Raw genomic sequence first — 26,086 nt, 5'->3', positions numbered from 1 at the left:
AGCATAGGTGTCTGTGTGTTTCGCATGCGCAGGCCTATGAGCATACATTCCCGTGTTCGCACTCTTATGAATATGTACAGGCATTTGTGTGTGCTAATGAGCGAAACTGGTGCGTGTTTGAATGTCAATCTGTGAGCCCGGCAGCCAGACTGAGCTCAGGCTTGGGTGCCATCTGAGGAGGAGGAGGAAGGTGGGCGGTGGGGTGAGGAATGGGTGAGAGATTGGATGCTCTCCTCACCGCCACTACCCTGCGTGGGTGTGCAGGTGGGGCGGGTGGCCGGGGTGGGGGAGCACAGTGGCAGCCCGTCAGTGGGAGTGACACCTGTTTGCCACTGCCCCCGACATGTCATCTTTACAGCTGCTCCGCTTCCGCTGCCTCAACCTCTCCCTCCCCACCAACCTCATTGCCGCCCTGTTCCTCCTCCTCCTCGGCAGGCGTCATGGAGGAGAAGCTCGCCACAGCAGGCCGGGGGAGCGGCGGGGACGACTGGTCCAGATGTTGTTACATGATGCGAGGAAGGGGGAGGGATTTGTCAGGACACGTACGCAAACACAAACTCGAGACAGTTACTGGAACATGGGCAGATTGCCTCGGTGCCACTGAGGGTGCTGTTAAGTGAGATGATTGGGACAAGATGGTGTGTCTAAGTTGACTGGCATAAGCCACACACACCTTATGTCTTCAAAAAACACAGCTGAACACAGACCGGATATATTCTTTCCAGTATAGCTCGTCTGGTTTGGTTTACATTGCAATACTTTCTGTTGAATCATTCTAATGTTCAACAAATGTTTTCATTTTTGAAGAGCTGATAAACGAGGCAACAGACAACTTCAGTGCCCCTAGTGGTTCTAGGAGGACATTATTTGTTCGGTCACTGTCGTAAAGACGCTGCCGTAGCGAGACGCCGGTAAGGACGCAGGTACTTTTCCTCAGAGCTCCTGAGGAAGTTGTACAACATCACGCTGGAGATAACGGAGGAGGAGAACTGAAGCTCCTCCTACTTTGTTTTCTGTCTACTAGCATTACCAAGCGGCAGTGTTAGGATCATGGCTAACTCAATGCCCGCAGCCTGGCTACCGTCCAAAGTAGAAAACAACCATCAAAATTTGCAATTTGAACACTTAACCTTGTCTGGCGGTATTAACTAAGTGGACTGGTTGTGTTACTTTCTGATTTAGTAGAAGTTGGACAAACTACATGTTCTTTTTGAAGCCTCTGGCCTCTTACTTGTTTTGGTTGGCGCACTGTAACCGTAAATCGAGTTATAATTCATCCATGGAAATCGTCCCGGCCAAGAGAATGGCATAGTTAAAGGGAGGCTTGTAGGGGATCAATATAAGCACGGCTGGTGTAGTTTTTTCGTTCGCCGTTACAGCTTACAAATGTTTTTTAACATCATGATGACAACTTTGACCCAAAACATTGTCTATGTCCACTTTGTGCCAAACATGTGCACCAGCTGCAGTGAGAATCATACAGTGAGGCTGTCGACATTGTAGCTCCACAGTTGCTTTCTACCATCAAATCCTCAATCACAGCATCACAGTCACACACATAAAACCTGTAATAGGAGGCAAAACTGTTATACTCCCATTCGATGGTAATCGCAATGCAAATGCTCTGTAAACTCAAACAATTCGAATTTTTCTTTTCTCTTGATTAAAAATACCAAAACAATTTCTCCTCAAATGAGGGTCACTATTTTGATTCTTTATGTACGATTTGACAGTTCAGTTTGAGGTTCCATGTGAAGCTGCATGGTTGAAAACCTGTTACAGAGGGGTTAACCCTCCGCTACGCCCACTGCATACAAATGCACACCGGGGCAGACGGTATTAATAGATGCTTGTTTGCATGGAGCGGTCCTTGTTTAACCCGGTAACCCTCTCCCAAGGTCCGGATAGGTGGATCGCAACTGCTGTCGGCCGCTCCAGAGACGGGGTCAGGCAGAGGAACGGGCCTCGGTCAATAGGCTTAGAAGACCATCAGGGACTATTGATTGTGGCGGACAGTGAGGCCAGCTCTGCACTAATTGTTTCTTTACTAGACTGTGGCAAAGACAACAGTCATTGGCAGGGACTCATGAATCTTACATCTGTTTTGTTGTGAAAGCACCAGGAGTTAATAGCCTTTGATTACTGAAGGGTGTGTGTGTGTGTGTGTGTGTGTGTGTGTGTGTGTGTGTGTGTGTGTGTGTGTGTGTGTGTGTGTGTGTGTGTGTGTGTGTGTGTGTGTGTGTGTGTGTGTGTGTGTGTGTGTGTGTGTGTGTGTGTGTGTGTGTGTGTGTGTGTGTGTGTGTGTGTGTTTTAGTGGGGAAATGCATATGAGAATGTGTGCGTATGTCTAATTTGTATGTTAAACGTTCCTGTATTCGGATGTGCTGCTACAGAATCACGTTTTAGTGTTACAATTTTGTAAATAGTTTTCACTATTTTTAATTTGTGTTCACGGCAGCGATATATAAGGTATCAGGCTAACCTGAGCTTCGCACTGGCTCTGCTCTGTAAGAGCATATACTGTAGACTACTGTGTGTCACTGTCTCAAAGTTTAAGTAGTACTATGGGTAATAGATCGTGCTTTTTGTTTTTTCCCCCTTTCCTTCAGTGCCTGAAACAGCTTTGTTTGCATTGACGGTTTTCTTTTGTGCATCTACATCTCTAAGTAACATATAACATTCCCACCTCCATAAAGTTTTTACTGTGAATTAGAGAAATTACAATTATAATGTCACATATGAAATATAAAAGAGTGACAAAAAAACATTTTCACCACTGCTCCAGTCTTGTTTGTGAAGGTGGTTCCAGTTTATCGGCTCGTTCATCCCGACTCCCAATATGCGACTCGAGGTCGAATTGATACAGCAAAAAATAAGGCCCAGTTGTAACCATGGTTACAGCAGTGTGTTTACAGCAGACCAAGAAACCTCTGAATAAGGGTTGTGACATTTCTGACACATGCTCTAATAAAACGACCAATCGCAAAAGAGTGGGCCAGCGGGTAGAAAGAGCAGTGAACAATATGAGACCAATAATGAAATCAAACTTATTTAAGTTGTCAAAAAAACTGTAAATGGGCAAAACGTCCGCACATTTAGTTATTTAAAGACTCTGAAGCATCAGCATGTCCCCTGAAATCCCTTCCCACGAGTGTCTGAGTCACCCGCATGGGGTGTACTTCACTATTGACTCACCGTTTTGAATGGTCGTTACCTCGGCTTTCCATTCACACTGTGACACAAACAGTTTCTCTGCTCAGCCGCGAAAACCCTCCGCCCTCGAGCTCAGTCGTGCCGGTGTCAGTTTTACTGGTGCTGTGCATCTTGTCAGTGGCTCCAGGAGGCAGTGTCCTGCACGGGCGTCATATCTGCTATTCTAACCCCTTTTAGCGGTAGCCGGGCGGAATTCAGCTGCGTGCGGTTTGTTTATTGCGTACAGCAGCAGAGTTTGTTTGTGGCCGGCTGTCAGAGCGGCCGGCCCGTTGTGATGAAAGACACTTGGACCTTCCCATCCATTTCACATTTGCTCCAATCAATTATTCAACAGGACAGCCAATTAAAAATGAGGGAGAGCGGTCAGGGCCTCGCCCCCCGAAGGCCGCCACCAGACAACTCTCTCCGTGAATAATTGGTGCAATTAATTTAGCATTGAGCAATAAAGGAGTTCTCACTCTCCTCTCTCCCTCCATTTCTCTCTCTCTCTCTCTCTCTCTCTCTCCCTCTCTCCCTATATACTGCAGAAGCTCTGAAAACACCAGTCATTGCAGACACACATCACAGCAACACACACACACACACACACACACTCTGCAGCAGCAGTTAAGTAGAACATCCAGCAGATGTTGTATAACATGCAGGGATACAGGTGAGGCCAGAGCTTCCAAACCAGATTGGACCTTCTCATTTAGTTTATCTATATGTTTGAATGGTGTGCATCTCCACAGGATTAGTGTGAGTGGGTAAATTAATTGAATAAAAAGTATCAAATGGCATGGAACTGAGAAAAACAACAACACATTTTTGGATAATGTTGGCGAATGTTTTCTTTGTAATGATCACCAGCTGGAGGTAATGCTTTCTCTCGCTTGTTATTTCCCAGCTATATCGCCAGAAATGTAGTTACACACACTAACAAAAACACAGCTGTGCCCTCTGGGACACACACACACACACACACACTGACACACACATACATTCTTGGAACGCAGCAGGAGAGAATCTACGCTAGGTTTCAGGACCTGTGCTCAGACCATGAATTGATGCCATACAAAGGAATTATTCTATTTACTTGATTCTATACATTTCTCCCTCGTATCGTCCCTTATCTGCAATTATGGTTAATTTGCTGCTGCTGCTGCCCTCGCAAGATGGTGCCTGTACCGGTAATGGCACCCGCTGCATTGCACACACACACACACACACACACACACACACACACACACACAACCCTCAGGAGGAAGGTAATAGTGACAGCTAAATTCCGCAATAGTTTTGATTTATTCAATCACAGTAAAAGTATTCTGACGGACCAAACACTCCCTTCACACCCAGCATCTTCTTCTCTGCCCCCCCCCCCCCTCCCTCCTCTATCATCCTCTCTTTATTGATCATTCTCTAACTCCTATTAAAAAAAACCTCCTCCTCCTCCATCGCCACCCACCTCCACGAACAGCCCCCACCCACCTCCGTTTGATAGCCGGATTGACAGTTGAGTAATTCCACTGTCAGCGCTGACTGACGCATGGTAATGGGAAGACGTTTCAGAGCGGCATTACAACACAAAATAATTTCCAATTTACCGCTCATCAAAAGCACCCTCACAAAAAAAAAAAAAAAAAAAAAGGGAGAGAGCAAGGCAGGGATGGCTAGAGAGTGCGGGAGGAGAAGAAGGGAGGAGGAGGAGGTGAGGGGAAACACAACAGTGGATTTATGGCTTCAATTACTGATATTTCACATTTAGTTTAAAGCGACATGTTTTTGTAATGTGACAGGCTTCACTGGATTTGAAAACCTCTTCAGACCTCTCCACTCTCCTCTCCTGTTTTTTCCCCCCCAACCCATTTCTCTCCCTTCTTGCTGTGGAGATAATAAAAGGCTGAATCAAGGCAAGGGACTGGGGGGGGCTGGGGGGGGGGCAGGGGGGAGGTTGAGGAAGAGAGTGATAGCTGTGACTCCTGAGCCTCTTTAGAGAGCCAAGGAGGGAGGAGGACGAGGCCTAGAGCTTTGATGTAGATGGATTTGACTGCAACCCACCCCATCATTTACCAGGCGGGCCTCAATCTCTACTCCACCTGCCACTGGTGGGATTTACAACTGAACCTCACTCATCATTGATGGACTTTAAACTACACCATGACGGTCATTTGTGGGTTTCAGTCGGGGTATTTTTTTTTTCTTCTTCACGCTTGCTACCGGTGGGTTTTCATGTCCGATGAGGATACGGGGCTCTGTGTTTGTGCGGATTGCGTAACACAGGGCAGCGTTCTCCCTGAGGGGCAGTGGTCTCCTGCTCATCTTCCTACTTTGTTTTCTTGCATCTTTTTCTGCATTACTGCTGTTTTGCCATGCACCGTATCTTGAGCAGAGGTTCTGCAGGGGGAGTGTCTTTGGAAAATCAAGGAGCAACGTCTCAAGACCGATGACGTCTTTCTCACTGTGTTGTCGACTTGAGACGTTGGACGGCAACGATTCTTTGTACTTAATTTGGCCACGTCCAAATGAATGGTTATGATTTTTGCGATGACTGTAGCAGTGATGCCAGGACGACGGACTGAAATACATGTTTGGAGGTTTACCAGCATCTCTCCTCCACAGTGCCTGCAGGTCTGTGTGAAGTGCGTTGTCGAAGGGGAGTTGTGCACACAGCCTGCGGTAATGTTGTTTAGAGTCGCGCGACTGTATAGTAGCTCTCTGGCAAACACACCGACCCGTGCACATCTCATTTACATCGGTTACACCTCAGCCACAAAGCTCCTGGTTTCACATCCTCACCCAGTGAACACAGTTCACTCAGTTCCTTCCTGCTCCTTACAGCCACATGTGCCCCATATGTACCACGAGGCAGAACAGCATCGGGACTTCTAAACAAAGTATATTTGCTACAGTTCTTATTGTGACCGGCAAAAATGAGATCTATATGTAGATTTCTAATACCTGCAAAATGTTCTGAATCCTATTCCAAATGTCTTACCAACGCTCCTGGCCCCTCGGCAGGATGTCTGGACATTTGAGAACTCAGCTCAGACGTTGAGCTCTGCGTGTCCCAGACAAGAGTTTCCCCGGACCGTCCTCTACATTAACCAAACCTTGAGTGAGTTACAGTGAGCGAGCTCTATTTGTAAAGGGAATGAGAGGAGCCGACCCTATGCAGACTGGGGTTAGGTTAATTGGAGACTCTAAATTGACCCTAGGTGTGAATGCGAGTGAGAAGGGTTGTTTGTCTCCAGCCCCCCCCCCCCCCCCCCCCCCCCCCGCAACCCTTAAAGGATACGCCGTATAGAAATGGATGGATGGATGAGAGAAGCGGATGTGATCGACCACAGTGTGTGGAAATCGGCGTCTTTATTTTCTAACGTGGTATATTAAAGCAGTAAGCTTCAGTTTGATATGTTCAAACTTGTTCGAAGCTAAGAGAACACCAAAACAAATACTTGACATCCGTTCTGAATTTCAGAATCGTGGCAACTTGGATACTCATTTTTTATTCAGATGTTCAGAAGTTTGTGTCTAAATTATATTGTTCTTCGGCCGCTTTTTATCATAAGGGGAAAGTAAGAACTACAAGATGGATTAGGGATCATGGTGATAATAGACCTGAGTTGAATACCTTTATTTCAACTGGTTGTACTTTTTGGTGAGGTGTCGACACAGAACACTACATTTAAATTTTCAATTTCAAATCACACTGTGTTTATAACCCCGTCCGTTTGTCACTGAAGTACATTCAAATAAATGATAAAAGCTTTTGTACCTGTCATCTGACCATGGTTCTTACACCGTGTTCTCCACTCATATTGAATTACTGAGAAGACTGTCTTCACTCTTTGTCACTGAGATATCTTCTCTCTGAAACTCTCCTATAGAATCCTCAACTTGTTCGTTAAATGAATGCAGTAATCTATGTTCTTTTAGTATTTTTTATTGGTTGATAACATCCCACATTTTGCAAAGTTATAGAAAGAGCAGCGCCATCAGAGCAATATGGAGAATCCGGTTTTAAGTGGCACTGTAAACGCTGCGTTCCTCCCTCGCTGTATATCATCAGTCCGCTTATTCTTTCCGACCCACCCCATCGGTGTTTCTTTCCCCGACAGAACCCCGCTGCCCCTGTTTTCACCTGTGTCTGCTTATGCTGAACTCATTCACATAAACAGGTACACGAGTCCCCTCCCACAGCGCTCTCCAGGCGCTCGCGCTGCGCGTGTGTGTGTGTGTGTGTGTGTGTGTGTCTGTGTGTCTGTGTGCGTGTGTGTGTGTGTGTGTGTGTCTGTGTGTGTGTGTGTGTATATATGTGTTTACTGTAACCCAGCTCCAACCTGCCCTCTACCCAGCTGTTAGCGGTGTCGCAGCAGAGAGTGATAAGTTGACACTAAAAGCTCTTTGTTTGAAGAGCCTCCCGGAGTGAGAGAAAAACACCACCTGCTTGCCACAGCGATATGAGAACACACACACACACTGTACACACACTGTACACACATGTCACTCAGTGCAGAACATCTGACAGCGCAGGAGGCGTTCGAAGAGTCAAACTTAGCGGCAGCCTTGCAATTTGCATTATAGGACATTAACTGCACTTTAGTAATAACTGTAACAGTTGATTCAAAGCGATATTTTGCAGATTACGTTTCTGTAGATCTCAAGTAGCGTCTCTGATTTAATATGTTTGTCTCCAGATGTGACAGATCAGATGATTATCACAATTAATGTAACATCGTGAGATGGAAACGTGTAAGTAATTGGCTTTAATCTAGGCGCTGGCTAACAAGCTACACCGAGGCCTTTACTGCTTACCTACATATTCTTTAATTCTAGGTTACACATATAGATGATGAGGGTGATGCAGAAACCAGCATGTATAATAGTAACATACAAGTCAGGTTAAGTGAAGACCTTTCAGATGATATGCTTGTGCGTGTGCAAGCTTGCATCACTGGATTTCACTGTTTCTAGCAATGCAGGTACAGTAGATGTGCAGGTGCCTACTGTAGCCGCCACCTGCTAAGCCAATCTACTCCCATCAGCCTCTCACTTGGTGCAACACACGCATGTGAATGGTCGTACTGTATGCGCCTGACAAAGTGGCCAGGGGAAAACACAACAAAATAAATGCCTAATACCTCAGGTCTCTTGTGTAAAGTCGACATATGTGAAATGGTGAAGTTAGAGAGTTGAGGCAAAACTTTGCGCAATACAAACCTAAACTTTAGGGGAAGTCAGGAAAGAGTGGAGACGGCGAGGACTGAGGACTTTGTATGTTATGTTGCCATTCTCAGACTTTAGCTCGCCGGTCAATAAATCCGACTTTGTTTCCCTTTACAGTACGTCTGCTGGAAGCTCTGACTTCTGTTAAAGTGTAGTGTAGTTTTATGCTCGTCTTCTAAGCGAAGTTTCCCACCTACCCCAGGGGAAGTCCAAATTACTGCTGTGGGAATAAGGTCAGTGGATGAGAATTGAGGTGGGGGGGGGGGAATACTGTGGTTAAGCTCAAACAAGGTTCTTTTGGCTTGAACTTCTACATTGTTAGTTGTGATGTGCAGCGTGTGGTCCAGTGAGATGGCATTTGTTATCACCAGTCGAGCTGCCATTTTTGTACTGCAGTGCTCTTCTGGCCTTTGGAGAGCATTTCTACCTCAACACACTGCTGTTAGCGCCACACCTCAACACACACACACACACACACACACACACACACACACACACACCGGAAGACGCGATCGCCTGTCAGTCCATTAGTCTTTCCGTGTGACGTTGCCAGCAGCTGTTACTGTACATGTATGTTCAGCGCTCTTTGTAAGTGTGCATATGTCTGTGCATATGAGTACTGCATGTGCCTGTGTGTGTGTGTGTGTGTGTACGTGTACGTCGGTGCCATATGTCTCTTTCCCCAGATACAGCTTCATATCAGCTCCAGAAAGCGAAGGAACAGAGCCAAAACACTAACAGTCACCCACTGTACACTGCAGTCAGCACACATGCCATTTACACAAGCCCCCAGTAACTGAGGAAAACAAGATACCTAGCAGAGAGGAATATGGTACCCCCCCCCCCCCCCCAAAAAAAAAGAGAGAAGAAAAAATAACCGTAGAAAGGTTTATATGCATGCTTGTGTGATCCCGTGTGGTTTCTCCAGTTCTGGACCGTGACACTTTATCCGTCCTCTATTAGAATCCCTGTATCCAAACTTGTGGTATTCAATCATTTTGATTAAAAGCCGCGGTCTCTAACTGAAGTGTTGGGAGTGGAGCTGCACGGCGGGCCCGCCACGTTTGAGAATTCATATATTTTCATAAACTTTTAACAATGTCAATGAGACACGTCTTCAATCTTTGGCCGCGCGACGGCGGGGCATTCAATCTTTCTTTAGCTTTTCGACAGAAAATTTGAATACGAGTGCAGTGTTATTAATGTGACAGTTCATATGGAGGGCTTCACGGGGGGATTTGTGAGGGTTTTGTTTTTTTTATTAGTTTTGGAGACACTTGAAGCAGAGAGAGGGAAGGCGAAGGAACACGCTCTATTAGGTCAAATACAGCTGGAGGGGCCTTCTCTGCGTTTCCCAGCTAGCAGTGATGTTAACATTTTAATTTTGCACGCCCAATTAACAACACTAACTAACCGGGGACATTAATTTCTGCGGCAGCCTCAATATTAGAAAACCGAATACAATATTTTTTTTTTGTCCTGTTTTGAATCTCTTATTTATTTATCGTTTTGTTTTGCGCCTCTCCAGCCTACTTTCTTTTTTTTTATTATTATTTGTATTGCAGTCGAATCAATATTGCTCTAATGCTGATTTATTCAGGGGCATACCTATCTCTGCTCTGATTCAGTTATAACAGGTTGGTTCAGGCATATGTCCGCGTACAGAGCAATCACCAAAACCGATGTTTCCACTTGAGTGAGTTGATCTGACCTAAACTAACTCTCTGATCTTTTTTTTATCAATGAAAAAAACCTGAGATTTGATTTTCTTTCTGCATGAATTCAGACGCTGAGGTTTATTTGAAAGTGACCCTCCTGTGAGGGGGGGGGGCGACTTTGAGTGTATCACATTTGGATTGATAGGAAGTTAAATTTAGCCGGGATGCAGGGCAGAGCATCTGATTGCCCTTGATGCCGTAAAGAGCAAAACCCCGGGCTAATACGAAATGGTTCGTCAATGCCAGATCAATGTGTACATCTTAAATGAACGCACGCTGGCTACATAATCCATAATGGTAGGTAGGGTAGGAGCAGCGCGGCACTGTATTGAGTGTCTGTTGTCTTTGACACATCTTTGGTGTCATGGGTGGTGCCACGAAGGCGCCTGAGACACAGACCGGTCCCCATTCATATAGCTTTTATTACCATTCTCTGGTTACACGCCATAACAACGCAGGGCACTTTATCAGCATTAACTTCACGGGAGGAGATATCCATCTGTCAATATGCAAACTCTACGTATTGACCCCGCTCATATTTATGGGACGTCCATGTGCTTTGTGTTGTTCCGTTGTGTTTGCTCGTGCCTGTCCCCTTGTGTGCACAGGGCCTCCTGTGTGTGTGTATGTGCGTTGTGTTTGTGTATTAACATTTCAAAAAACCTGGCAATAGATAAATTTCTATTTGTTGAAATGCACTGAAACACGGGGAGAGTTAGTCTTACCCGTATGATATTGATTAAAATGCATTACAGTCACTTAGGGTTAAAGGGTCGGTCCGCCCAAATCACAATAAATCATATCATCTGACTTACTGCTAGTGGGGTCGAGCGACACACGTACTTTTTGTTTTTTGTTTGTCCGGGTTGTCAGATGTCCTCCAATAAATATATTTTGAAAGATACAACATGTTGCCCTATCCACTTTTATCTCACCTCCGGTGTCTGGGGAATGAACTGCTTCACGACAGGAGAGATGAGCGGATGCAGACAGACCTTAACTCGGACACTGATCCTGGAAAGACATATCGCTGGTGAATTATAAAATATGATTATTATTTTTTTAAACAGCAAGCAGCACAAACAACAAGGCATTCCCTTTCACTGTTCTGGGTTTTGAAATCTAAAGAAAACCCTGAACAAATTAAATCAAAACTAGAGAGTGAGAAAATGTGGCTTTTTTGTATTTTATTTGGACAGACCTGTGAAAAGCTTCCCATGGTCAACTGTCATATGTTTGCATATGCTACATGAATAACCACTTTTTATTAATAGGCCAGTATTAACCCCACGAATCCATCTAACCTCTATGTTTATTATCCACCTGCACCTGAGCAGTCGCATGTTTTTTTTCTTTCTTTAGTACTGTGTTGTGTACATGTTCCAGTTAGTTACACAGCACTGTCTTGCACGCAGCCCCGTGTAATGCTTTTTTTTGGTGGGGGGGGGTTGACTTGCGGACGCTCCCCTGCTCTGAGCGGAGTTTCTCCCCGTCTCCGCCGCGTATCGTCGGCCTGTTGTCAGGAGAATGGATGGAGTCCGTCCCCCCCAGTGAAAACCTGGCCAGACACCGGGCGCTAACCCACTGGAAAACAGATAGACACAGACACCCCACATCCCTTTTGGGGATTTGAAGGGGGGGGGGGGGGGGGGGGGGGGGGTTCGGGAGTCTGTCTGTGTGTGTGCACACGTGTGTGTGTGTGTGTGTGTGTGTGTGTGTGTGTGTATGTGTGCACGTGTGTATGTGTGCACGCGTGTGTGTGTGTGTGTGTGTGTGTGCGTGCGTGTATGTGTGCACGTGTGTGTGTGTGTGTGTGCGTGTGTGTGTGTGTAAACGTGTGTGTGTGTACACGTGTGTGTGTGTGTTCCAGGAGTGATCCTGTGGTCGTTTGTAACCCTGGCACTCTCATAGCACCTGCTGCCCAACCCAGGCAGCCTCGTAATGATGCAGACTGATGATGTTAATAAGAAGAGGTGCCCCCGTCGGCTACAGAGCTCAAGGAGGACACACATGCCCACTTAAGCAAACACACACACACACACACACTTATGCGCAGAAATACATGCACAAATATGCATACGTGAGCAAACTCAAGTTAAAATAAGCCAATGTACATTTAACCTTTTTTCAACATGCTGTAATCACACAGTCCCGTCGTGCACACACACGGTACGATACGTACAGGGCGTTTCTTCTCCTCGAGGTGGGAGGAGGCTGAGCTGAGAAACACCACCTCCCGATCTGGACAGAGACACAGAAATAATAATGGAAATAAAAACGTGTTGGCTGCGTGCGGCGGAAATCTTTTTCCCGCTGGGAGGAAGGAAAGGGAATTATCACACACGGTGATGTCTTCATGCATGTAGCAGTACTTTGTCTCTTTTTATTTAAGAGATAAACATCAGTAATTGGTGTTTGATGTAGGGTTTCCGGGCTGCAGGTACATACTGTACATACAACCGTTCTCTTTTAATCTTTGTGTGCTTGCGCGTGTGTGTGTGTGCGTGCGTGTGTGCGCGTGTGTGTGTTTGTGCGCGTGTGTGTGTGTGTGTGCGCGTGTGTGTGTGTGTGTGTGTCCGTGTGCGTGTGCGGTTCGAATGTTTGATTGCGCTCCGGAGAACTTAATCTCTGTCCTCACTCATGATGCGGTTGTGTAGTATAGGCTGGAAACTGGAACCCGGCTAGTACAGGTTGAAAGTTACTTTATGACTCCCTCTTGCAGTGTCTTCTTTTTTATTTGGTCTCACGATCTGAAAGAATTGATGGAGTCGCTGTCTTTATTCCAGCAATGTCAGCACACACAGACACACACACACTTTCACTCTCTCACTCTCTCTTCTCATTCTCTCTCTCTCTCTCTCTCTCTTCCACCCTCGCGAGGGTCAACATATTTTTGCGGAAAAGCTGACGAAGAGCTTGTTCTAACAACCTCAAGGTCAGCGAGTCGTAGCCTGCAGTCGTCGCGGCAGCCTCGCCTGTGTGTGCCGGTGGCCTCTGTGCATGTATGGCATCTCCGTGGCAGATTTATACCTCGCCGCGCACCTTCGATAATTCAATAACAATGCTCGCGTCTCCTCCCCGGCTCTCAGTGTCATTATAGAGCAGGGCTAAATGCCACCGGGCCGAGTCCGTCCCTCCGTCTGTGTCTCTCTCCTGCTGCAGAGCCCACGCATCCAAACGCACGTTGGGGTGCGTTCCTCTGCCGCCCCACTTTGGAGGCCAGCTCCCGCAGCTTCGCAGGCTGTCTCCTGTCGCAAAGCGTTGCTAAAAAGCCTGCTGTATTTGTCATGTTGGCAAACCTGTTAATTTAAAGCCACATACTGGTGAATTTGATCAAATCCATCACCTCCGTTTCCCCTTCTTCTACACTCAGGATACCGCGTGGCGGCCGCAATTCCATCCGGCCACGACCAGCATCAGAATCAGTCAGCTGTGCCGTTCCCTCACCTCTTTTACGGCCTGTCGATGCCTCCTCCCTGTGGTGCGAGGCTGTTTTAACCCACTGACCTGTCTCCTGGCCCTGCTTAGCTGTAGCCTGGACATCCGTGACTCCTCCGGTATTACGGAGCTCCTTCAATCTCCCCCATCGATCCCGCTCCCCCCTCTGTTGCAATGTGCTTCAACCTCTCTCTGACCCATCCTCTACCGCCTCATAGTCCCGTCTAGTAATGTGCCCCAGCGCAATGCCCTCCCCGTCCATGCATGTGTGTGTGAGTGTGTGTGTGTGTGTGTGTGTGTGCGCGCCGTGTGCACGCATGTGTGTGTTCGCCACTGACCTGAGTGATGAGTGGTGACCCTCTGGCTGGCGCCTGGCGTCCTCCTCATTCCTATTGATTAGATCTGAGGTTTCATACAGTAGCCGCCTCACGTGACTCTGTCATTTACTGTCTCTCCACTGTCTCCGACCTGTCTTGCCCGCGCGCGCGCGCGCACACACACACACACACACACGTGCGTTCATTGAGTCACTTATGAAGTACACGTGTAAGCGATGAGCTCGCTCTCATCGGCGCTAATGAATGTGAAAAGGGGGTTAAAGTGCCAGATTCCACATTGCATGTATGAACATACACAGGCACGCAGGGAGACCAGTTTAATTAAGAGACAACAGATGCAGCATGCAAAGTGCTCGTATCGTTCAGCTCATAGCCGCAGAATGAGTCAGCAGCGGAGCAAAGTGTCGGAGCGGCGATCAGACGGAAAAAACGGGGATTGATTGGAATTGAACCGGCGCGACTTTGTGAGTCTTTCATTTTTTCGCACGGTGCCAGGTGGTTTCCTGCCCTCGCAGCCTTTCGCAAACAGAGTCCTCAGAAGAGCTAGACCTTTACGTGTGTGTGTGTGTGTGTGTGTGTGTGTGTGTGTGTGTGTGTGTGTGTGTGTGTGTGTGTGTGTGTGTGTGTGTGTGTGTGTGTGTGTGTGTGTGTGTGTGTGTGTGTGTGTGTGTGTGTGTGTGTGTGTGTGTGTGTGTGTGTGTGTGTGTGTGTGTGTGTGTGCGTGCGTGTGCCTCTTCCACTCAGTCTTTGCCACAGTAATGCTCAGGTTAAGTGTAGTTGCAGGCTATTATACATCATTAGGGTAAGTAAGGCTCAGGCAGCGCGGCAAGAGAAATGGGCTCTTTCAGATGCTTCATTCCTCACCGGCCACGGCTGAAATAGAACCTGACGTCATACACACACACACACACACACACACTTGTACTGTACACAGGCACAACCTGCTACACGGAGAAAGCAGCTAGCCACTTACAGAGTCAGTCGGTCACAAATCACCCCGTCAATCAGCCGGTTTACGGAGGCTAGAGCCTCCTGATCGCCGCGAGTCCGTCGGTCCTGCCTGCCACTCACCTGCCACGGCGGAAATTAAAGCGTCCTTAATGGATGGACGCGAGTTTTTGATCGTGTTTTCACATTTTTACGATGCATGTTAACACCGGCCACACTGGATTGTGGCTGCTGTAATTTCTTGCATTCACCATATCAATCACAGTCAGGCTGCTACAGTGGACGGGCTGGAGATGGAGAGACCCAGTCCGAGATGCCGCTCACGCACGCTCAATTTGTTCAAATGTGTTTTATTTGGTCTCATTTAACATTTTGGAAGCAAATTTTTCTATTGCACCAATGGAAAAAACTAAATCCATAATACCTCTGGTATGAAAATGTTCATTTGAAGTACAAACATACATTGTTTTCCAGACAGACCTTTTCCTGGGCGTGAAATGTCCTCTGTCATCTTTCTTTGGGCTTGTTGTATTTCCTCAGCGGAGGGGAGCCGTGGCATCCCCCTGCCCAGCGAGCAGGCCCCCAGCTGGGTCGACAGACCGAGGGCCGGCCTGGTGGCAGGGCCACAGCAAATGTGGAGGTGATAGATGAAGGGGAGGCAGGAAAAAGACTAATTGTTCTCATTACAGAACAAATAAAAATCAATACCTCTCAAAGTGAGGGGGAGGAGGCAGTGGTCTTGAAGGGCACTGTACTTATTGCATAGGAGTGGATTTTGTCGGAATTAGAAGCGGTGGCGAAGGCGCAGTGGAACCGATCACATTTGAATGCTAATTCCGATAAAAGACAGTTAGATTAATAGATGTGGCCGGTCTGGTGCTGGTGCTGGTCCTTCCCCACACGGAAGCAGTGGGGGTGTTTGAGATTGAAGTCCTAAATGCAATTAAATGGGAAAACATATGGCAAAAAAGGGGAGATATTTCCCCAATTTTTTCAAATTAAAGCAGGAAATTTCATTACCGGGGGGTGGGGGGGGGGGCATATTTTACACAGGCAATTACAAGGTTAATACATCTTCAACATCCCCCTTAAAGTCCTCATGTGTTGGTTCAGGGATTTTCTTCTTGTATTTTAGTTTAATTGGATATGCAGAGGGGTGTGTGCGCACACAGACACACACACACACACAGACACACACACACACACACAGACACACACACAGACACACACACTCACACTGAAATGCAATGGATTTGTATACATTACTTCCATTGAGATTCAGCTTTGCCTCAACCAAGAGCCACCACATGTATATATAACCCCTAACCAAAGTTGTAACCTCAACTTGACCACTATTCTAATCCCATTTCAACCCTAATCCCACTGCCATGACCAGCCACAATTTCCACACCCCCCAAAATGTCCTCACAAAAGTGGTCAACATCTGTCATGAGTCAGTCCTCACAAGTAGAGCCGAACTCAAGTGCAAATACACAACCTCGCCTTTGTTTGTGTGTGTGTGTGTGTGTGTGTGTGTGTGTGTGTGTGTGCGTGTGCGTGTGCGTGTGTGTGCGCGTGTGTGTGTGCGCGTGTGCATGTGTGCGTGTGTGTGTGTCTGCTTTCTCTCTGACACAGATGACAACATTGGGCATATGTTTCTGAATGTGAGTGTATGCATATATACTGTATCTGTGCATGTGAGTGGAGGGGGGGCTTGAAAAGTATAGCTCTCTCATTGCCATGGTCAGTTTGACCTTTGATTTACTTAACATAATAAGCAGCAACATTGGAGCAGTGCTCATATACACTTATGTGCAGTAATAATCAGCGTCCAGTGGAAAAAGTTTACACAAAAAAGTAAAGTTGTAGATTTACAAAGCCTGATGAAGAGCTTTAAAAAACAATTAGGTATAAAACAGTCAAACATGAATTATACAAGGCAAAGCAAATACAAATGATTCAAATCAAAGAGATGACAATCTGAGCTTTGTTTGGGAATGCAGTTCTATAAAATATCTTTCATAAGAGGCTTTAAAAAAAAAAAAAGGAATTTTTTTCCTTCCTGTTTCCTCCCTGTCAGGTTGTTTTCCTCTGATTTAGCCCGTCTCGCAGCCGCGCAGACACCACACTGTACGATAGAAAATTCAACAGTGAGGCAAATTGGCAGAGCCACAGAGGGCGGATCAACAGTGAGAAGACAAGCTGGGAAGGAGGCGGAGAGCAGAGGAGGCGGCGTGAAAGATAGAGCGAGATGGAGATGATGATGGAAGGAGGGCGAGAGAGAGAGAGAGGCTGTGGTGGTTTATATAACATCTCCAGGATGGGCTTTGGCGTGCGTCAGGGGGCTGAGCCATCAATCACTCCATCTGTGTAGAATCACGGGCTGACTCCAATATTGCTAAATATTTATACTGTCACATACACACAGGCGTGCAGATGAAAAGAGCCATTCATTAGGGCCTTCTCAGGCCTGTCAGCCTGAAGATGGAGATTAGAGAAGCAACCTCCCACCGCGCCTGGCTCTCTCCTCGCCGGAGCTTCTCAGCCCTATATATAGAGCCATCAGGACGATAAATATCTCCAGCATGCCTCTGTTAGGTAAATACCCAGTAAATATGGCGGGGAGGATCGGAGACTAAGCTAAACAGACCTGTGCGTCTGCGAGTGCGCGTTGTGTACGAGTGTGAGTCACTCGGACGGGGGAACAATAGGGACTTGTCGTGCTACATCCTGTACGTATATATATATATACTGTATTGTTTGCCAGGCTTTGATTGGGTTGGCGTGGGGGATGATGCAGTAAATACAAAGTCTGTGATTTCAGCTGATGATCACAAGCCGATCAACCAGGAATATAAAAAAAACTGAAATGAGCACCAATGTTGTGTAAAAGAATTTGAACACACACCCGAGTGCGCGACTACCTACTTGAACGTGCGCTCCGAGGTACGTGGCGTGAGGTTGCGTGATGCATAGCGCAGTGTGTGTGTGGAGCGTAGCACAGTTTGACCTCTGCTCTCTGCACTTGGTGGAAGTGCAACGATGATTTGCCGGAAAAAACCTCCGTCACTTCCGTTTGATGGTTGAGGAGGAAGCAAAGAAATCTGATGATTGCATGTACAGTAAACGACAAGACCCCTGCGTTACGGCCCTGCTCACTGGATCGTAATTACAAGTCCTGCCCATTTTATACAGCTGAATTAGTTTTTAGCCAAACACCGATAAAAAAAATGAAGCCAAATACTGAGGATTAACTGCAACATTAGACTAGAGCTGTTTTCAGACACGAAACTTGTGTGCAAACAGCAGGAGATTGTGCCGATTCGGACGTGGAAAGTCGGGACATTCTCCGGAACCTTCGCTGGCGTCTGGGTGGAGCAGCAGGAGGCAGGACGTGATGATGATTCCACTGAGGAACGCAGCGGTGTTGTTGTTTACGGTCATCAACGCGCCCACTCGCTCCCTGCGAATCCTCCAGAGATCCCCCCTGCTGTGTTCTCTCATCGGCTCACTCGGGTATTGTCCAGCAGGCTTTACTGAGGGGAGTTCGCGGACGACGTCCGCAGCCACGTTTGTTGTCCTCGCATACAGCCCCCACGGAAAAGGCCGGACTTCTCTGCATGTCTGAAAGCAGCTTAAGTAAACTACAATACGATTTATTTTTTAATATTTTGTGTCCACCGATATTCAATCTTCCTGGGCACGGTGCGTCGCTGTGGAGCGGTGTTCTCAGTTCTTCACAAATAAATATTTTCTGTTGCTCTACCTCCCACCTCAGAGGAAATACTTGGCCAGGTCGTAGCTTTCTTCCTTTTCTTCTTCTTCCCTTTCCTTATAAACACTTGCGTGTGATGTGTTTGGGATCAATGTGGAGTTGGACAAGTCCTCTCCGGTCAAACTTTTCATTCGGTCTTTGGACACACGAGCTTACATTCACACTGCCGTCTCTAAATGTCGGCGCAGCCCCCTCCTGCGCGTGCCGTTAGTCCTGGACAGGTCCACAGCGAACATGCTGGACGCCATCTGATGGAAACAAATGTATTTCTGGTTTCATCTGACCGAAGTTATTGCTGCCAATATTCATCATGTTCCTTGGCAAAGCGTCATCTCGCAGTTTTGCGGAAAAGAAAAAGAAAAGCTTTTCCTTCTTAGACACCGTCTGTAGAGTTGGACGTCGTGCAGCGTCCTTCGCGCTGTCTGGTCCGTCACGGAGACAGAGACACCTTGTGCCAAGTCGAATGCGCTTCAACATCTGTTTATCCAATCCAAGGTGGCGCGCGGAAGGGAAGTGCGCGCGCGTCATTTGTTATTCCACGGCTCCTCCCATAGCTCCTTACCACTGCTTCGACTGTGCACGTCTTGTTCCATTCACAACTTTGACGAAGTCGGACTTCCTGGTTCAGGAAGTTCCGCCCCACGTGGAGCCCGATGTTGCCCTGGACACGAGCTACTTCTGAAAAAAGCGAACACTTTTTACATGTCACCATCTGACACTGTCGGGGAGAGCAAAGGTTTTCTCTCAATTGACGGTTTGTAACCGACAGGCCGCTGATTAATCGATGGGAGCAGGAGATAAAAAGATGTTAGTTGCAACTCTAAATATGGTTGTTGAAATGAAACTCCAGCTTCGGACAAAGAAAGCGCTTCCTCGACGAGGGCTGTGGTCGAACTTGGTGTTTGAGGCCTCTCTTTGTTTCCCCGTTCAGGCCTCGGAACTCACGTCTTTCATTGCGTTCCGCTTCTCTCTCTCTCTCCGTCTCTGTTTCCCCCTCGTTCTTTGTTTATTCTCTTCATCCCCCGATCCAGTCCACACTCTCTTCACGTCTCCACACAGCTTTTCAGAAATTCTGAAGCGGGCTATTGTGATGCGAGTGTTCATTTCAATTTGACGGAGCTCAGATCGCTGCGCGGGACCAAGGCTTTGGCAACAACAAGACATCGGCCACATCATCTTCACGCTGTTATTACCAGATGGGGGGAAATTTCATTTTGATTAGCGAAAGAGCTTTTATTCTCAAACTCACATCCATAATTAATCATTAAATCATGGGAGAGTGAGTGAGAGGCATAGATGGGTGGGGGTGGGGGGGGGGGCAGTGGAAAGAGGATGGAGGGAGGGATGTAGCAATTGAGAGAAAAGGAAAAGGGCACGTAATTATCTGCAGAAGTTCGACATCCCCTGTAAATCCACGGAGCTGCCTGACGTGGCTAATTAAAGAAGCAATCAAAGGTCCACCTCCAGAGGTTTTGAGAGAGAGAGGAAGGAGAGGAGGATGGAAAACAGGCCGGAGAGATGAAACGAAAGGCCTAATGGGGAGAACGAGAGAAGGCAAAAGGAAGGAGGGGTAATGGGCAATATGAGAAAGAAGAAAGGAAGGAGTGTTATGATCTGTGTTATTGTCTCATATGTCAACCGGCCCTCTCGGACGAGTGGACCAGGCTCTCTCTGGATCCCACTGTGATCATTTCCGACCATCGTCTGAAGGCTGCAAATAGCCGCTGTGATTTACAGCGTCGGGGAAACAGGCGCGCACTCCGAACAAAATAAAAAGTTATACATTAGTCACATCTGGTTAGACGTTGGTAAAGTTGACATGATGCGTCTTCCGCCTGCTTCTCCCAGGGGAAACGTAATCCGTGGCGTCAACCTGCAAGTCCTCAGGTGTTTCAGGACCCGCGGCACCGCAACGCCCTCTCGCTGGCGGCGGCTGATGATCAGGCCTCGCACCTCCCACGCGTTTGCTCTTTTTTCATCTGCAGCCGAACAGATAAATTCTCAGCAACCTGCGCGCCGTGCGCCCGGAAGACGCGCTGATCACGCAGAGGGACACTGTGTTCAAATGTCCACGTCTGATTCTGTCTGTCCCTTTCTCTCTCTTGTGGAAAGAAATAATAATCCGGGAACCAATTGGGTGTCTGGTAAATTCTTTGTGTCATGACATTAAAATAACTAGAGCTGCAACGGTCAATAGATTGATCAATTAGTACTGAATTAGTTGCAATCTATTTTTCGATAATTGATTTTTAAAAAGTCTAAATACTCTGATTTCAGCTCCTTGAATGTGGATATTTTCTGGTTTCTTTGCTCCTCTATGACAGCAAACTGATTATCTTTGGTTTGTGGGGAGAGAAAAAAAATCTTCTTTCGATTTTGGGAAACATAATCGATAAGTTTCACCATTTTATGGACCAAACAACTAATGGATTAATCGAGAAAATAATTGACCGTTTAATTGATGGTGAAAATAGACGTTAGTTGCAGCCCTGGAAAAATAGCGTGCATGCATCTTTAAAAAACTGAATCATGGCTGTATCAGATTTTTCTTGTGTTTTTATAGTTTGATAATTGGATAGAGTACAACTGAAACAAAAATAGGCTTTTTTCCCCCTAAACTGTAACTACCCAGATTGCCCAGAAGAGAGAAAAGGACGCTAAGGATGAACGGATGAAACATGAAGGGGTGGACCAGATGGTTTCCCCAATGAAATTTATTTCCCCCTCTTCACCTTTCATCTCTCCGTGTCTCTCCCCCTCCCTCCCTCCCTCTCTGGGGGCACAGACCTGGGGGACACGAGGTAGATAGAGTTCGTGTGGACCAGATTATACTCACACTGGGTCGTCCTCTGTCAGCAGAAAAAGAGCTGAGAGCAGGACGATGACCTGTGCTCCCCCTGACCACTGTTGTACCGTGTGTGTGTGTGCGTGCGTGAATGACCATCACCTTCTGATAGCGTTTCCTGTTTTGTATCCCTGTCCAGTATCAAACCTGATATTGTTGCAATGATACAATATACCTGTATTTAAGAGAAATTCTACATTATCACACACACACACACACTCTCCCTCTCTCTTTTGATTACGTGAGGCTGGACTGACATTCATATCTATCTGTATTCTGAAAACAGTCACAACTGATAGGTCAGATTATTTATATCTTTTGTATAAACTGTATTATTCCCCTTTAAGCCCTCGTTAAACTTGTGTCTTCATTGCGAACTCGTTTGGCAAAAAATGTCTCCGAATGTAAATGTTCACACGTCGGCTCGGTGCTCGCCGAGCCGACGGCCGCAACGGGAAGCACATCTTGGGCCGTTCCTTAGACGTACAGCTTCCCTGCCAGGCCCCAAGCGCTTCTGTCGGTCGTGGGAGGCTCTAAATAAAGAAAGTAAAGACGACACAAAACTCTTCGCCGCCCCAAAAACATGAAATGCATGAACTTCCTGGGCAGCAGATGATTTATGCAAAACGACCTTTTAAGAGGCTTTGTGGACGTTATTGACGAACCGATTGTGTCACGTCAATTGTCAACACACACGTTAATTCATGCGATGATGTTACGGTGAAGATATCCGCTCTTTGCTTCATTCTAGCTGGAGTCGCTGATGGATTAATATTGACCCTCAGAGCCGGTGTACCAGTGGAACAGGCCCTCTGTCTGTCGGTGGCCTCATTCTCATGTTTATTCGTCCTTGGGGTGTGTTCAGTGTCTCTCCATCTCCCTCTCGCTCCCGTCCGCACGGTGTCAATCTGCCTGCTGTATAATTGGTTGTTTTTTGGTCGGCCGACCTGTCCCTCCCCTGGCGTTGATTCATGGCGTTTGTAAAGGTGACAGTAGCGGGCTGTCCCTACCAGACAAAGTAGAGCCATCACCAGCCAGACCTCAGCTGACCCGCTGGTTTGTGCGCACACGCCGAGCACGCGGTGGACACACACACACACAACACGCACAGGAAACACATGCGGCTGTGCCTGAGGCCTCGCGGGGGGACGGGGGGAGGCAGGTAAGGTCATCGTGTACCGAGCTCCTCAAACAGACACACATAAACGTCGACAAACACACACACGTATGGATGATTGTCTTTTTGTAGTAACGCGTTCAGTTCGAATTTAAAACTCCACATGAATCAAAAATACTGTATGAAATATGTATATGTACATAGAAATTTCCCTGCACACTTAAATAATATAGAAATTTAATATCATACACAGACATATATATAGTATACACATGCTGCAGTAGTACAGTAAAGTCAAGTCGTCTGTTTTTTAAACAGAAACAGTATGTTTTAATAATAGATATGATTTAATGAAAAACTTTGTTTATGTGGCACTTTCTTAAAAGTGTATACAATAAAAACAAGTTAAAGATTAATAACATAACAACGATAAAAGTAGAAAAATAACCAAAATAATAATACAAAATAAAAGACACAAATTTGTATACATTAAAATAAACACAAACACCATGCTCTCATATGCAGGCCATCCCCAGTGACCTGGATACACCCTGAACTGACACTTTATCTACTTAGCAGTGTCACCTTCAAAAGCCCACACACACACACACACACCTCATCTGTAAAAAAAAAATCCCCCCACAAATAACAGCCGTATGTGTGTCATGTTGAGGCATCTCCATCGCGTCTCTTTTTAAGGCACTGGATTCCATATCTATAATTGAAGGTAATCGGCTGGTAAAAGGATTGTAAACGGCTCCGCGCTGCAGTTTAGAACTGAGCCGAGGCCGTTTCATTGTGCCACCACTGACCTTGTAATTGTTTTGGTGAGCATGTTTGTTTGTTTTTTTTCTCGTCCTTTCCCACGTTATGGTTTGATACAGTATAATAGACTTTGCTGATTGTAGTTTCTATTCAAGTGGAATTTTTTGTCTTTTAGCATTTGTTGTGGTGTGTATTCAGATTAATGGGGGGGTGAATTTAGTTTGCGGGATTGAAGAACGAATACCGCCAGCACAATGTCCTCACACGTATAACAGGACGTGTGTGTGTGTGTGTGTGTGTGTGTGTGTGTGTGTGTGTGTGTGTGTGTGTGTGGCCTGATTACATGTGCATGTGCAAGTGAGCTTACATTCACAGCGAGCTGACCTGTGTTGCAGCGAGCGTAATTGATTGTGTGTGTGCGTGTGCGCGCCGGTGTCTCGGTGTTAAGGTTAATTTCTCTAACTGCTGGTAAGTGCTGTCTGACCGCTCCCCTGGCGGTCTCTCCGAGCTGAAGTAATGCCACTTAGAGGCCCCGGGCCCCTGCCACAGGCCAGGCCATTGATTCGCTGATCAATAATTGCATCTGTACCCGTACACCGAGCAGGGAGACTCCCGCGCCGCTGACCCCGACTCCTAACACAAACACACCCGCCGGTATAAAGACACCGAGTCACACCACACACGGAACGGTCGTCAGACTCTAGAGTCCAGGGGAAAAGGAAGGGTTCATTAATTAGGATTTATCCCATTTGGAGAATAGATTCAGTCTCATCGCTGTTATCTTCCCACACAGTGCAGACGTGTGAAATATAACTCTCAGCTGCTATTTGTCCTTCACATCGCTGATAATCAGGTCAGTTTTTGGGCCGATCGATCCATTTCCTAAATTGCGATCTTTCCAAATTTTAAATGCACTTTTGAGAATATTCAGACTTGAATCCGCTTATGGACTTATCTATCTTTGAGTGCTATACATAATGATAACTGTTTATGTTTCGGGACCTCTTGGCCTGTTACGTTCAGGTGCAGCCGCCCCGAGAATATACGAATTACGAGGTAACTGTAACATAAAAAAAACAAAAACATAATTTTGCTCTTAATCGTCGTTCATCATCGTCTCTCTGGTCCTTTTTCTTTGATGTCTTCGATATTGCTGCTTTCCCTAATAACAAAATAACTACAAATACCAGAGTCATCTGGACAAAAAACAAGAAATGACATACACATACCACTGCACTGTGTTTAAATATGCGAATGAAATTAGTATTCAGTAAATTTACATAGAAAGTAAAATTCCCTGCACATTTGCTGTGCACAAGTTCATTTTGATTCACTCTTACAGTAAGACGTTCCTTTAGACATTTCTGTCATCTGGAAATCAAAGTGACATCGCCGCCCCGTCGCTGCATCCTCTCCTTCCTCCCGTTGTTTTATTCCTCTCGGGGAGCCTCCATCTTGTTTCACATCACAGCCAATAAAGCAGCCTGCCTCTCTCTCCATCGCTCGCGCCTCCTCTCTCGCACTTCCTGTTAAAAGGATCAGTCAGTCTGAACACTGAAAAACACATATTAAACAGGCATCAGCCTCTCGCCGGGGCCAAATCACGCTGTTCAAATGTTGTTCTTCCACCGGGAGCGCAGGACAACTGAGGAGATGGGATCTGCAACATTAACTTGATTCATGGCTGAGGCGACTGAGTGACACCCCATAAACCTCAGCGGGGCCGCCGCCGACAGCGCCCCGCGGCTAATGTGACACACAGTGGCCACGCGTAGCCCCGCCACCCCCACAACACACACACGTTAAGCAAACACAATCAGGGACTCGCATATACATTCAAACGCGTATCGCAGCCCGTACTGTAAACACTCGCACCCAGCAAAGCCTGACCTCATGGTGGGATTCCCCACTTCCCCCCCAGACAGCATGCCGAAGTGTCCTTGGGCAAGACACTCAAGCCTGAGTCGCCACTGACGGCACCGACGACAGTGTATGAACAGAAAAGGTGCGGTGACTAGCGGCGCTGTGTGAATGTGACTCGTTCTGTGGTTGATAAGACCAGAGAAGAGCTACATAAAAACAGTCCATGCCTCTCTCTCTCTCTCTCTCTCTCTCTCTCTCTCTCTCTCTCTCTCTCTCTCTCTCTCTCTCTCTCTCTCTCTCTCTCTCTCTCTCTCTCTCTCTCTCTCTCTCTCTCTCTCTCTCTCACACTCACTCACTCACTCACTCACTCACTCACTCACTCACTCACTCACTCACTCACTCACTCACTCACTCACTCACACACACACACACACACACACACACACACACACACACACACACACACACACACACACACACACACACACACACACACACACACACACACACACACACACACACACAGAGGTTTTATGGTAATGCAGCAACTGCACAGCCATCGAGTTATTGTCCCTCCTCAGACGACCAATCCGCTCGCAGCATTTGGGCGCAAGCAGTTAGCTCGGGCCGCTTTCAGCTCCGCGGTGACCTCTGCTGCGCTACGACCCCAACTTCCTCTGGCTGTCTTCATCCCCGCTGCCGCAGTCCACACACGCTAACCAACGCGGTGCTTGTCACTTGAGATACTGTACAGACAGAAGCGCTGAACCGATATTTGCTTCACCAATTTGTTGCCTTGTGTACGGCAGCATCACGGTGATTTTTTTTTGTGGGGTTAGTGTTCCTTAAAACAAAGGA

General features: G+C 46.8%; 1 protein-coding gene and 1 long non-coding RNA gene across 5 annotated transcripts in view; one reads left to right on the top strand and one right to left on the bottom strand.

Annotated features, from left to right (window-relative positions):
* znf407 (zinc finger protein 407) overlaps positions 1-26,086 on the top strand; it is a 147,347-nt gene that overhangs the window by 118,183 nt on the left and 3,078 nt on the right. The gene's annotated exons all lie outside the window — the stretch shown is intronic.
* Positions 22,857-26,086, bottom strand: part of LOC124850070 — a 32,660-nt gene continuing 29,430 nt past the window's right edge. For both annotated transcript variants that reach the window (XR_007030893.1, XR_007030894.1), the window contains one exon: positions 22,857-24,891. This is a non-coding gene — a long non-coding RNA (uncharacterized LOC124850070). The remainder of the gene's footprint in view (positions 24,892-26,086) is intronic.

This window comes from Scophthalmus maximus, chromosome 1 (genome assembly GCF_022379125.1).
Source record: "Scophthalmus maximus strain ysfricsl-2021 chromosome 1, ASM2237912v1, whole genome shotgun sequence".
Classification (NCBI taxonomy): domain Eukaryota; kingdom Metazoa; phylum Chordata; class Actinopteri; order Pleuronectiformes; family Scophthalmidae; genus Scophthalmus; species Scophthalmus maximus.
Note: the sequence above shows the minus strand (reverse complement) of the source record. Positions and strands in the feature narration are given on the sequence as shown.